Consider the following 11,607-nt stretch of genomic DNA (forward strand, 5'->3'; position numbering starts at 1 on the left):
CTAACGGATTCAGGATGTCTTAATTTTGTAGGCTACTGCTCGCCTATGAAGATGAATTGTCAATACTTGAAATTGATCAGTAATAAGACAACATTATAGCAGTTGGAAATCTAGGAAAAGCCTACGTTCTTCTGGCTCGCTGTCTCTGGGAATTACCTCCTCAAGAAATCAATTTTTAAATTTATATATAAAGCATTTGCAGAAGCACATCTGGACCAGTCTCGCCAAAAAAATGGCTCAACTTTGAACTGTATCTAGTACTGCTCTATGTTGGATGAATTTTTAACGCAATTAATTGAAACTATTTGTATGGGCCTCCGTGGACCTGCATGCATACAAACTAGATCGGTAACGCGCCTTGGCGCGAGGGTGCCGGTGCCAATGTTGTGCACAAGCAGGTAATGATCGGTTAGTAGAAAGCATGGTTTAAGTTAGTAGGAAGTGCGGTGCCGCAGCCCTGCCGGGTGAATCGAATCCGGTAACAAAGTCGCGAAGATTCAATACATTCCATTGATGCATTTCATATAATATGTAGCATATAATGCACCAAAAGTTTCAAGATTTAGAATAACACTAAAATAATAAGTTCGTTGGCAACCTTCTGAGAATTACTTAATATACAAAAGACTCTGACATTTACTTACAGAAGACACAAAATTTCACAATTTCTTAAATAATTTGAATCGACAAAACAAAAGTTCCAGAGAAAAGATTGACATAGAATCCCACACAACAATCGTCACGTTGCCGATCTGATCATCATGCCATTGTGCGCGACGCTGCCGCCCATTCGCTCGTCGTTACTCACATTGACAGTGGTGTTTTGCCTGGTTCTTGGACGATGCGCCATCAGGCTCTTGGCCTCATTTTGCTGCTTAGTACACAACTTTGTCATCATGCATCTATCAGTTCACACGACAGAGAGAGAGATAGCAGAGGTTTAGAGTTATTCTGGGACTAACTGGATGTGTTTAGTAGCTATAATCTGGTTGAGGTAGAAGATGCTGAGTGAACGATATACAGTACCACTATTGGGAGATTCGGCATTTTAAACCTTGGCTTCATCCCCGAGCTGCTCCTGCTCAGCTTTCTGCTTGCGCAGGTCGGCTAGAGATGGCAATGTTCCAAATACAACTATAAGAAAATGATAACAGAAGAATTCATTAAATTTATGAGGGTATCAGAGGCAGGAATACATTTTTACATTAAGAACAATCAGAAATGACTTTTTGCCTCTTGTAGAATAAGATTTCACAATAAATGAATTGGAAAATTAATCTTAGTTGCACAGACAAAAACGTGCAGAGGTGGATTTATAGCTTTGCGGTCAACACTAACTACAGTCTGATGCAACTGATCCATTGAAGAATATATAGTAAAAGCTGATAGGAATACACAGGTGCAACTAATCTAATATAAAATCTAACAGGTTAACGAAGCTCACTTCCAATTGACAGAAAAGTTACACATTATGCATGTATTGAATAGAGAGCTTTGGGTCAAAAATACATTTAGATATACCTCGAAGGACAAATGACTTGGCAAAGGCGATGGATACTATAAAGCATACAAAGCATCGTTCTGAGTCGGCAAAATCAATCAACAAAAGGCAGGAATCATGTGGTCTTCGAGAGAAGAGCAGGATCCTTCTCTCTATTATCACGCATGATTCTATTTTGCACCTGATAAAAATAGACTACTTTCTCAGGCTTCATAGACAAATGCTGACAGAAATAGATAATTTGAGAATCACATTTGTGCAAAATTGAAAATGACTAAGAAAAGAATATATGAATATTCTAAATTAGTGTATTGCTAAAGGAAGTTTCCTCACATAAATAAAAAGGTCCAGAGGGACAAAAACACAATCATGTTGCGTGTGTTTATTGATTCACATTATTGCTGCGTAATTAGTTGCCACCAATAAGATGCTAAATTACACAGCCACAACCAACCCATGTTTCGGCCGCCATCAGATCAAGCAACCTCTAACAAAGAATGTACGCAAGCAACACCACGACGGAAATCAGTGTAATGTATTATTAAGTGCATCACTTATTAACACAACTGAGAAGTGATTATAGAGGATAATGCACATTTATATAACCATATAGGAATTGCTAAATAATAATCTACACCAACAAATTGAGAGCTTCTGGTGATTAGATCAAAAGAAGAGGATGACTGTAAAGTATTAGGGCTAGGATATAGTGGCCGAGGGAACTCTTAAATTATTAGGATGAATGTCACAAAGTACCACCATATCCATGAAAAAATCTACCCGAATACAACCAAGTATTATGAACACCAAAGGGAATATGATAACCCAGAAAAGCAAAATTCACACCCAAAGGCAACTGCTGTTTACTGATATTTTTTGATGTTTGGCACATCCATTTCAGTTATATATACCATGTGGATCATTTTCAGGACAATACATTCAAAAAATGAGGAGAAATGGAAGACGCAGAATACTAAAACAATATAACAAATGACCAAGATACTAACAAGAATCACAATTCATTTTGGAGGTTACTTCATTATCATGAACATGTGGGAAGAAGGGGTAACCTCACCTACGACACGGAGCTAGCATAAAAAATAGGAGCTCTTCCTGCCCATCTATGAGCATGCTACCACTACTGCCACACAATTAACATTCCAGTATTCTTGAGGTATCTATCTATACCCGCAACGACATAGGGTGTTTATGCAACTTCAGTAATGTCTAAAAGAAAGACCATTGTGCCAATTACAACAACAAAGGGGGGTGTTTTTAATCAAATAAAGAGTCACTTGTATACTATACCGAAGCCATCAATATGGACAATTTCAGAATTGAGCGAGTGCACCAAAGCCTAGTTATCAATAAAGAGTCACTTATAACTATCTAGATGAATTAGTCCTATTACATAACCATATATCCTCCAAGTAAGAAAAGGCACCCAAAAAAAGAGAGGGATTATCCATAGCAATCAAGGTGCATATTTTGGGGCGGGGGGGGGGGGGGCGCATATTGGTATGTAACTAAGAAATGGGAAATCTGAATAGACTTGAGGGCTTAGAAACCAAACTCAGACCATTCTTGCAAGGAAGTAATTAACAAATCTGTGTCCAAGCTAAGGACATGAAAAAAAGGATCTGTCTCTTTTTAAGGGTTGTTTTATTAAAGGGGAGTTAGGACTCTTCACAGTTTAATGGATCACTATATGATGACTTAAAACCGCTAAAGTTAGCTTGTACTAAAATAAATCTCTTTGCACCCTCATATATTCTTCATTGTACAAAATCAGAAGTTGCTAGACTAACGAAAGGTGCAAAATAAGGGGAATGGATCTTTGTGTGTGTGTGTGTGTGTGAGAGAGAGAGAGAGAGAGATAGAGGGAGAGAGAGAGAGATGACCTGGGACGCTAAAACAAAGCACAAGTGCGGCGTGAGGACGACTGCTGGGGGTGGTTCCTTAATTGGAGAACAGAAAAATCAAGCTATCATCAACCATTATTTAAGGGCCTCCAAATATTTTGAAGAGAAAAAAAAACTAATACGAAAGTATTTAGTATCTTGCATTTGTAAGAACACTTAAGCAGACCCATCCCACACTATTATGCTTGCGCAACCTGAACATGTTTACTCCAGTAAACAGATAGTGCAGACACCTCTAGGCTTTCAATTTTTCGGTTTTATACTGACTCTCCAATGATTAATGGACCCTAATATGGCATTCACCAGCTCTTGCACCCATTAATTTGAAAGAGACCAAGTACAAGGTTGTGCACTAAAGTAACAAAGATACGAATAGGCAGAAAATATACCTAAATAGGTCAGAGTTAATAACCAAATAGCATATTTCATTTAATCAGGAGGATTGTCGGGAGAGGAACAGGGCATCAGTCTTCGTCGTCTAGACGTTTCTTTTGTTTGTAATTACACAAAAAATTGGAGTTTCATTTGTTTGTAATTACACAAAAATGGAGTTTCATTTTGCCCCTCCTGATGCTAATAAAGGAACACAACTGAAATCATATAACAATGTTTGCTCAATCTCTAGCAACAGAGCCGACGAATGAGCCTCTAGCAGTTGAAATAAAAGTATCACGATAAAACAATCAGAGCATGTATATATATATATATATATATATATATATATATATATATATATATATATATATATATATATATGCAAATAGGTGAAGCCATGCACCATTAGCACCATTAATAGGAGAAGAAGGGATTGATACGTCTCCAACGTATCTATAATTTTTTATTGTTCCATGCTATTATATTACCCTTTTTGGATGTTTATGGGCTTTACTTTACACTTTTATATCATTTTTGGGACTAACCTACTAACCAGTGGCCCAGTTCGAATTGCTGTTTTTTGGCCTATTTCAGTGTTTCGAAGAAAAGGAATATCAAACGGAGTCCAAACGGAATGAAACCTTCGGGAGCGATCTTTTTGGAACAAACGTGATCCAAAGGACTTGAAGTGGAAGTCATGAAACAAACGAGGCGGCCACGAGGGTGGAGCGCGCCCCCCTACTGGGCGCACCCCCTATCTCGTGGGCCCCTCGAGCATCCACTGACCTACTTCTTCCTCCTATATATACCCATGTACCCCGAAAACATCAGAAGCAACCACGAAAAACTATTTCCATCGCCATAACCTTCTGTATCCACGAGATCCCATCTTGGAGCCTTCGCCGGCGCTCCGCTGGAGGGGGAATCGATCACGGAGGGCTTCTACATCAACACCATAGCCCTTCCGATGAGTTGTGAGTAGTTTACCATAGGCCTTCGGGTCCATGGTTATTAGCTAGATGGCTTCTTCTCTCTCTTTGAATCTCAATACAAAGTTCTCCTCGATCTTCTTGGAGATCTATTCGATGTAATTCTTTTTGCGGTGTGTTTGTCGAGATCCGATGAATTGTGGGTTTATGATCAAGTTTATCTATGAGAAATATTTGAATCTCCTCTGAATTCTTTTATGTGTGATTAAGTTATCTTTGCAAGTCTCTTCGAATTATCAGTTTGGTTTGGCCTACTAGATTGATCTTTCTTGCAATGGGAGAAGTGCTTAGCTTTGTGTTCAATCTTGCGGTGTCCTTTCCTAGTGACAGCAGGGGCAGCAAGGCACGTATTGTATTGTTGCCATCGAGGATAAAAAGATGGGGTTTATATCATATTGCATGAGTTTATCCATCTGCATCATGTCATATTTCTTAATGCGTTACTCTGTTCTTTATGAACTTAATACTCTAGATGCATGTTGGATAGCGGTCGATGTGTGGAGTAATAGTAGTAGATGCAGGCAGGAGTCGGTCTACTTGTCACGGACGTGATGCCTATATACATGATCATGCCTAGATAATCTCATAATTATTCGCTTTTCTATCAATTGCTCGACAGTAATTTGTTCACCCACCGTAATACTTATGATATCTTGAGAGAAGCCACTAGTGAAACCTATGGCCCTTGGGTCTATCTTTTATCATATAAAGCTTTCAATTTACTTTTATTTGCATCTTTTACTTTTCCAATCTATATTATAAAATACCAAAAATATATTTATCGTATCATATTATCTCTATCAGATCTCACTTTCGCAAGTGGCCTTGAAGGGATTGACAACCCCTTTATTGCGTTGGTTGCGAATTCTTGTTTGTTTGTGTAGGTGCGTGGGACTTTTGAGGAGCCTCCTACTGGATTGATACCTTGGTTCTCAAAACTGAGGGAAATACTTACGCTACTGTGCTGCATCACCCTTTCCTCTTCAAGGAAAACCAACGCAAGCTCAAGACGTAGCAGGGATCTCAAAGGGAGAATGGGAGAGAGATCAAACGCTCACCTCTTCAACTAGTCGAGGAGGTTGGGGAGGTGTGGTGATGGGAGGAGCAGTAGATCGAGGGTGGCTGGCAACTTGAGGAGGAGAGCCCAAGGTGGAGGAGCTGGGCGAGAAGGAGCAGCACTTTAGGAGGCAGCAACAACACAACCTAGAGGAGGAGCAACTACAGATCGTGTCTATTCCAAGCAGAGGAGCACCACCGGCCATCAATCAGCAACAAAGAACCTAGCAAAAATTGACAAACCATAACCACATCCATATGAACCTCTTCGGTGACAGCAATTAATGTGCACATCGAACGTGTAACAGCTCGCCGATTCAGCTGCCAGATGATGAACAAATTAGGAACATGCACACAACAGATAGCTAGGAGGGGCAGGCAAGAGCAAGAGGAAGAGCACATGAAGGACGACGACAATGGTGACGTGGACGGCCATCTCGGTGGCCGTCGCTACTCCCTGTTGCTCCTCCCGGTGATGCTGGCACGCGGCCATCTCCTTTTGGCCCTGTGCCGGTGGTCACAGCGGCGACGCGCAGGTCATCGCACAGGTGGCCAAGGACGAGCGTCTTGGCAGCACACGCTCCACAACACGACGTCCGGGTCCTCCCCGATGTGGCCTGAGAGGGCGCTCTCTTGCGTGGTGCGGCGGTCGCTCATGTTGCCTCTGCCGAGGACCATGGAGAGGAGAGGGGGGTGGGAGGGCGGGCTCGCCATTGCACGATGGTGCACGGCGGCTAGGGTGGAAGGGGAGGGGGCGGGGGCGGCGGCGGCGGCGGCTCTCCTCGCGTGAAACAGGAAGCGGAGAGGAAGCTGATTGGGGAGAAACCCTATGGGCGTTGCGCTTTTATCCCTCAAAGCGAAATTCCAGGAATGCCCTCGGTGGGCGATCAAAACTACAGGCGGTGGCATCCTTGTATGGACACTGTTTCGATCTATAGTTTCATGGTTTGATCCGACTTCCCAGATCCCTCCATCTCGTGATCGGATGGTCGAAAACGCATCGGAGGAAAGATCCAACGGCGAGAAAGCTCTAAACTCCAAGGAGGCTGGGTTTCTCCCACTATGTATCTTACATGATACAAAGCATCGTTCTGGGTCGGCAAAATCAATCAACAAAAGGCAGGAATCATGTGGTCTATGAGAGAAGAGCAGCATCCTTCTCTCTATTATCACGCATGATTCTATTTTGCACCTGATAAAAATAGACTACTTTCTGAGGCTTCATAGACGAATGCTAACAGAAATAGATAATTTGAGAATCACATTTGTGCAAAATTGAAAATGACTAAGAAAAGAATATCTGAATATTCTAAATTAGTGTATTGCTAAAGGAAGTTTTCTCACATAAATAAAAAGGTCCAGAGGGACAAAAACACAATCATGTTGTGTGTGTTTATTGATTCACATTATTCCTTCGTAATTAGTTGCCACCAATAAGATGCTAAATTACACACCCACAACCAACCCATGTTTCGGCCGCCATCAGATCAAGCAACCTCTAACAAAGACTGTACGCAAGCAACACCATGACGGGAATCAGTGTAATGTATTATTAAGTGCATCACTTATTAACACAACTGAGAAGTGATTATAGAGGATAATGCACATTTATATAACCATATAGGAATTGCTAAATAATAATCTACACCAACAAATTGAGAGCTTCTGGTGATTAGATCAAAAGAAGAGGATGACTGTAAAGTATTAGGGCTAGGATATAGTGGCCGAGGGAACTCTTAAATTATTAGGATGAATGTCACAAAGTACCACCATATCCATGAAAAAATCTACCCGAATACAACCAAGTATTATGAACACCAAAGGGAATATGATAACCCAGAAAAGAAAAATTCACACCCAAAGGCAACTGTTGTTTACTGATATTTCTTGATGTTTGGCACATCCATTTCAGTTATATATACCATGTGGATCATTTTGAGGACAATACATTCAAAAAATGAGGAGAAATGGAAGACACAGAATACTAAAAAAATTTAACAAATGACCAATGTTTAGATACTAACAAGAATCACAATTCATTTTGGAGGTTACTTGATTATCATGAACATGTGGGAAGAAGGGTTAACCTCACCTACGACATGGAGCTAGCATAAAAAATAGGAGCTCTTCCTGCCCATCTATGAGCATGCCACCACTACTGCCACACAATTAACATTCCAGTATTCTTGAGGTATCTATCTATACCCGCAACAACATAGGGTGTTTATGCAACTTCAGTAATATCTAAAAGAAAGACCATTGTGCCAATTACAACAACAAAGGGGGGTGTTTTTAATCAAATAAAGAGTCACTTGTATACTATACCGAAGCCATCGATATGAACAATTTCAGAATTGAGCAAGTGCACCAAAGCCTAGTTATCAATAAAGTGTCACTTATAACTATCTAGTTGAATTAGTCCTGTTACATAACCATATATCCTCCAAGTAGGAAAAGGCACCAACAAAAAGAGAGGGATTATCCATAGCAATCAAGGTGCATATTTTGGGGGGGGGGTGCATATTGGTATGTAACTAAGAAATGGGAAATCTGAATAGACTTGAGGGCTTAGAAACAAAACTCAGACCATTCTTGCAAGGAAGTAATTAACAAATCTGTGTCCAAGCTAAGGACATGAAAAAAGAACAAAACAAAGGATTTGTCTCTTTTTAAGGGTTGTTTTATTAAAGGGGAGTTAGGACTCTTCACATATTAATGGATCACTATATGATGACTTAAACCCGCTAAAGTTAGCTTGTACTAAAATAAATCTCTTTGCACCCTCATATATTCTTCATTGTACAAAATCAGAAGTTGCTAGACTAACGAAAGGTGCAGAATAAGGGGAATGGATCTGTGTGTGTGAGAGAGAGAGAGAGAGATGACCTGGGACGCTAAAACAAAGCACAAGTACGTCGTGAGGACGACTGCTGGGGGTGGTTCCTTAATTGGAGAACAGAAAAATCAAGCTATCATCAACCATTATTTAAGGGCCTCCAAATAATTTGAAGAGAAAAAAATACTAATACGGAAGTATTTAGTATCTTGCATTTGTAAGAACACTTAAGCAGACCCATCCCACACTATTATGCTTGCGCAACCTGAACATGTTTACTCCAGTAAACAGATAGTACAGTCACCTCTAGGCTTTCATTTTTTCAGTTTTATACTGACTCTCCAATGATTAATGGACCCTAATATGGCATTCACCAGCTCTTGCACCCATTGCGATGTAATATATTTTCTTTCCTATTAATTTGAAAGAGACCAAGTACAAGGTTGTGCACTAAAGTAACAAAGGTAAGAATAGGCAGAAAATATACCGAAACAGGTCAGAGTATATAACCAAATAGCATATTTCATTTAATCAGGAGGATTGTCGAGAGAGGAACAGGGCATCAGTCTTCGTCGTCTAGATGTTTCTTTTGTTTGTAATTACACAAAAAATGGAGTTTCATTTGTTTGTAATTACACAAAAATGGAGTTTCAATTTGCCCCACCTGATGCTAATAAAGGAACACAACTGAAATCATATAACAATGTTTGCTCAATCTAGCAACAGAGCCAACGAATGAGCCTCTAGCAGTTGAACTAAAAGTATCACGATAAAACAATGAGAGCATCACCATTAGCATCATTAATAGGAGAAGAAGGGATCTCAAAGGGAGAATGGGAGAGAGATCAAATGCTCACCTCTTCAACTAGTCGAGGAGGTTGGGGAGGTGTGGTGATAGGAGGAGCAGTAGATCGAGGGTGGCTGGCAACTTGAGGAGGAGAGCACAAGGCGGAGGAGCTGGGCGAGAAGGAGCAGCACTTTAAGAGGCAGCAACAACACAACATAGAGGAGGAGCAACTACAGATCGTGTCTATTCCAAGCAGAGGAGCACCACCGGCCATCAATCAGCAACAAAAAACCTAGCAAAAATTAACAAACCATAACCACATCCCTACGAACCTCTTCGGTGACAGCAATTAATGTGCACATCGAACGTGTCATAGCTCGCCGATTCAGCTGCCAGATGATGAACAAATCAGGAACATGTACACAGCAGATAGCTAGGAGGGGCAGGCGAGAGCAAGAGGAAGAGCACATGAAGGACGACGACAATGGCGACGTGGACGGCCATCTCGGTGGCCGTCGCTACTCCCTGTTGCTCCTCCTGGTGATGCTGGCGTGCGGCCGTCTCCTTTTGGCCCTGCGCCGATGGTGACAGCGGCGACACGCAGGTCGTCGCACAGGTGGCCAAGGACGACCGTCTTGGCAGCACACGATCCACAACACGACGTCCTGGTCCTCCCCGATGTGGCCTGAGAGGACGCTCTCTTGCGTGGTGCGGCGGTCGCTTGTGCTGCCTCTGCCGAGGACCATGGAGAGGAGAGGGGGATAGGAGGGCGGGCTCGCCGTTGCACGGTGGCGCCCGACGGCTAGGGTGGAAGGGGAGGGGCGGCGGAGAGGAAGCCGATTGGGGAGAAACCCTATGGGCGTTGAGCTTTTATCCCTCATAGCAAAATTCCAGGAATGCCCTCGGTGGGCGATCAAAACTACAGGCGCTGGCATCCCGGTAGGGACACTGTTTCGTACTATGGTTTCACGGTTTGATCCGACGTCCGAGATCCCTCCATCTTGTGATCGGATGGTCGAAAACGCACCGGTGGAAAGATCCAACGGTGAGAAAGCTCTAAACTCCAAGGAGGCTGGGTTTCTCCCACTATGTATCTTACGTGATACAAGCAGATATGTGAGACAAAATATTACCTTTCTTTAAAATCAAAAAGTAATATTACTTTTATTTAGCAAAGTGCTACTTTATGATGTGTGGCTCCCATGTGTATTTTTACAAATTTATGAAAAAGAGAATATATTCATAATTGGACTCTAATCCTAGATTTCGTCATGCTGAGTACAATGGTGCAAGTAGATTGGGAATTTCACGCCTTATTCTATGAGAATAACTCCCACAAAGAGAGGTAGCAGAATCTGCAATTGGTGTACTCATCCAGTTATGTCCATTATTACGATGTTGGGAATTCGACCTTATGATCAATCACATCAAATCACAAGAATAAACATGCAAAACAACTTTTAGCCAAAGACACATGTCGTACCTTGGCTTTTTCTCTATTTTCCATGATACAACTTTTTCTGTCGTGAGCCGACTGCCCTTAGACTACCCATAGTGGGAGTAAATTCGGCAGTAACACAAGGTCCAACTCATCAAATTTGTTTATGTGGCAATAAATTAATGAGGAGAGAGATGAATTGAGTAAATAGCTAGTTACTCATACTATAAGAGCATGGTTAATAGTATAGCCAACGGATGGCTATAAGCCATTGCGATGTCATCTATAGTCCATCTTATAGCCAATATGTACAATAGTTGATTAGAAGAGTGTACTATTTTTTTATTATATGGCCCACTTTTCACTCTCAAAAAGTGCCTAGAAACACGTGCTAGAGCTGGCTCTTCATCAAGAGTCCGCTTACCTTCTCTCTCCTCTTCTCTTTCCTCCAACTAAGCAAAAATATAGTAGTTTATTTCTTATAGTCAGCTGACTCGGCTCTATTATACTTGCTCTAAGGGCATCTTCAATGGTTGTAAGATGGTTGTTGGTAGACTTTGCCACATAGGATTTATGATGATGTGGCATACAATAAATGGGGAAGAGAGGAAGGTTTTATGTATATGAACCAACATCCCTTGCACAAGCTCCAATGTAGGATTAGAGAGCACCTTATTTATTATCTCACATCCTATTGGGAAAA

The 11,607-nt window shown here is 41.4% G+C and overlaps 1 long non-coding RNA gene across 2 annotated transcripts; it reads right to left on the reverse strand.

Moving 5' to 3' along the window:
• Positions 1-483: 483 nt before the first annotated feature.
• On the reverse strand, positions 484-10,290 carry LOC109755383 (uncharacterized). 2 transcript variants are annotated; one of them, XR_002230971.3, is made up of 5 exons: positions 9,935-10,290; positions 9,799-9,855; positions 9,537-9,636; positions 1,027-1,134; positions 484-902 (listed from the first exon to the last, which is right to left on the reverse strand). It is a non-coding gene; the product is annotated as an uncharacterized lncRNA (long non-coding RNA). The 2 variants fall into 2 exon arrangements; XR_002230970.3 differs by having other exon boundaries at positions 9,799-10,290.
• Positions 10,291-11,607: the final 1,317 nt, after the last annotated feature.

This window comes from Aegilops tauschii, chromosome 5 (genome assembly GCF_002575655.3).
Source record: "Aegilops tauschii subsp. strangulata cultivar AL8/78 chromosome 5, Aet v6.0, whole genome shotgun sequence".
Taxonomy (NCBI): Eukaryota; Viridiplantae; Streptophyta; class Magnoliopsida; order Poales; family Poaceae; genus Aegilops; species Aegilops tauschii.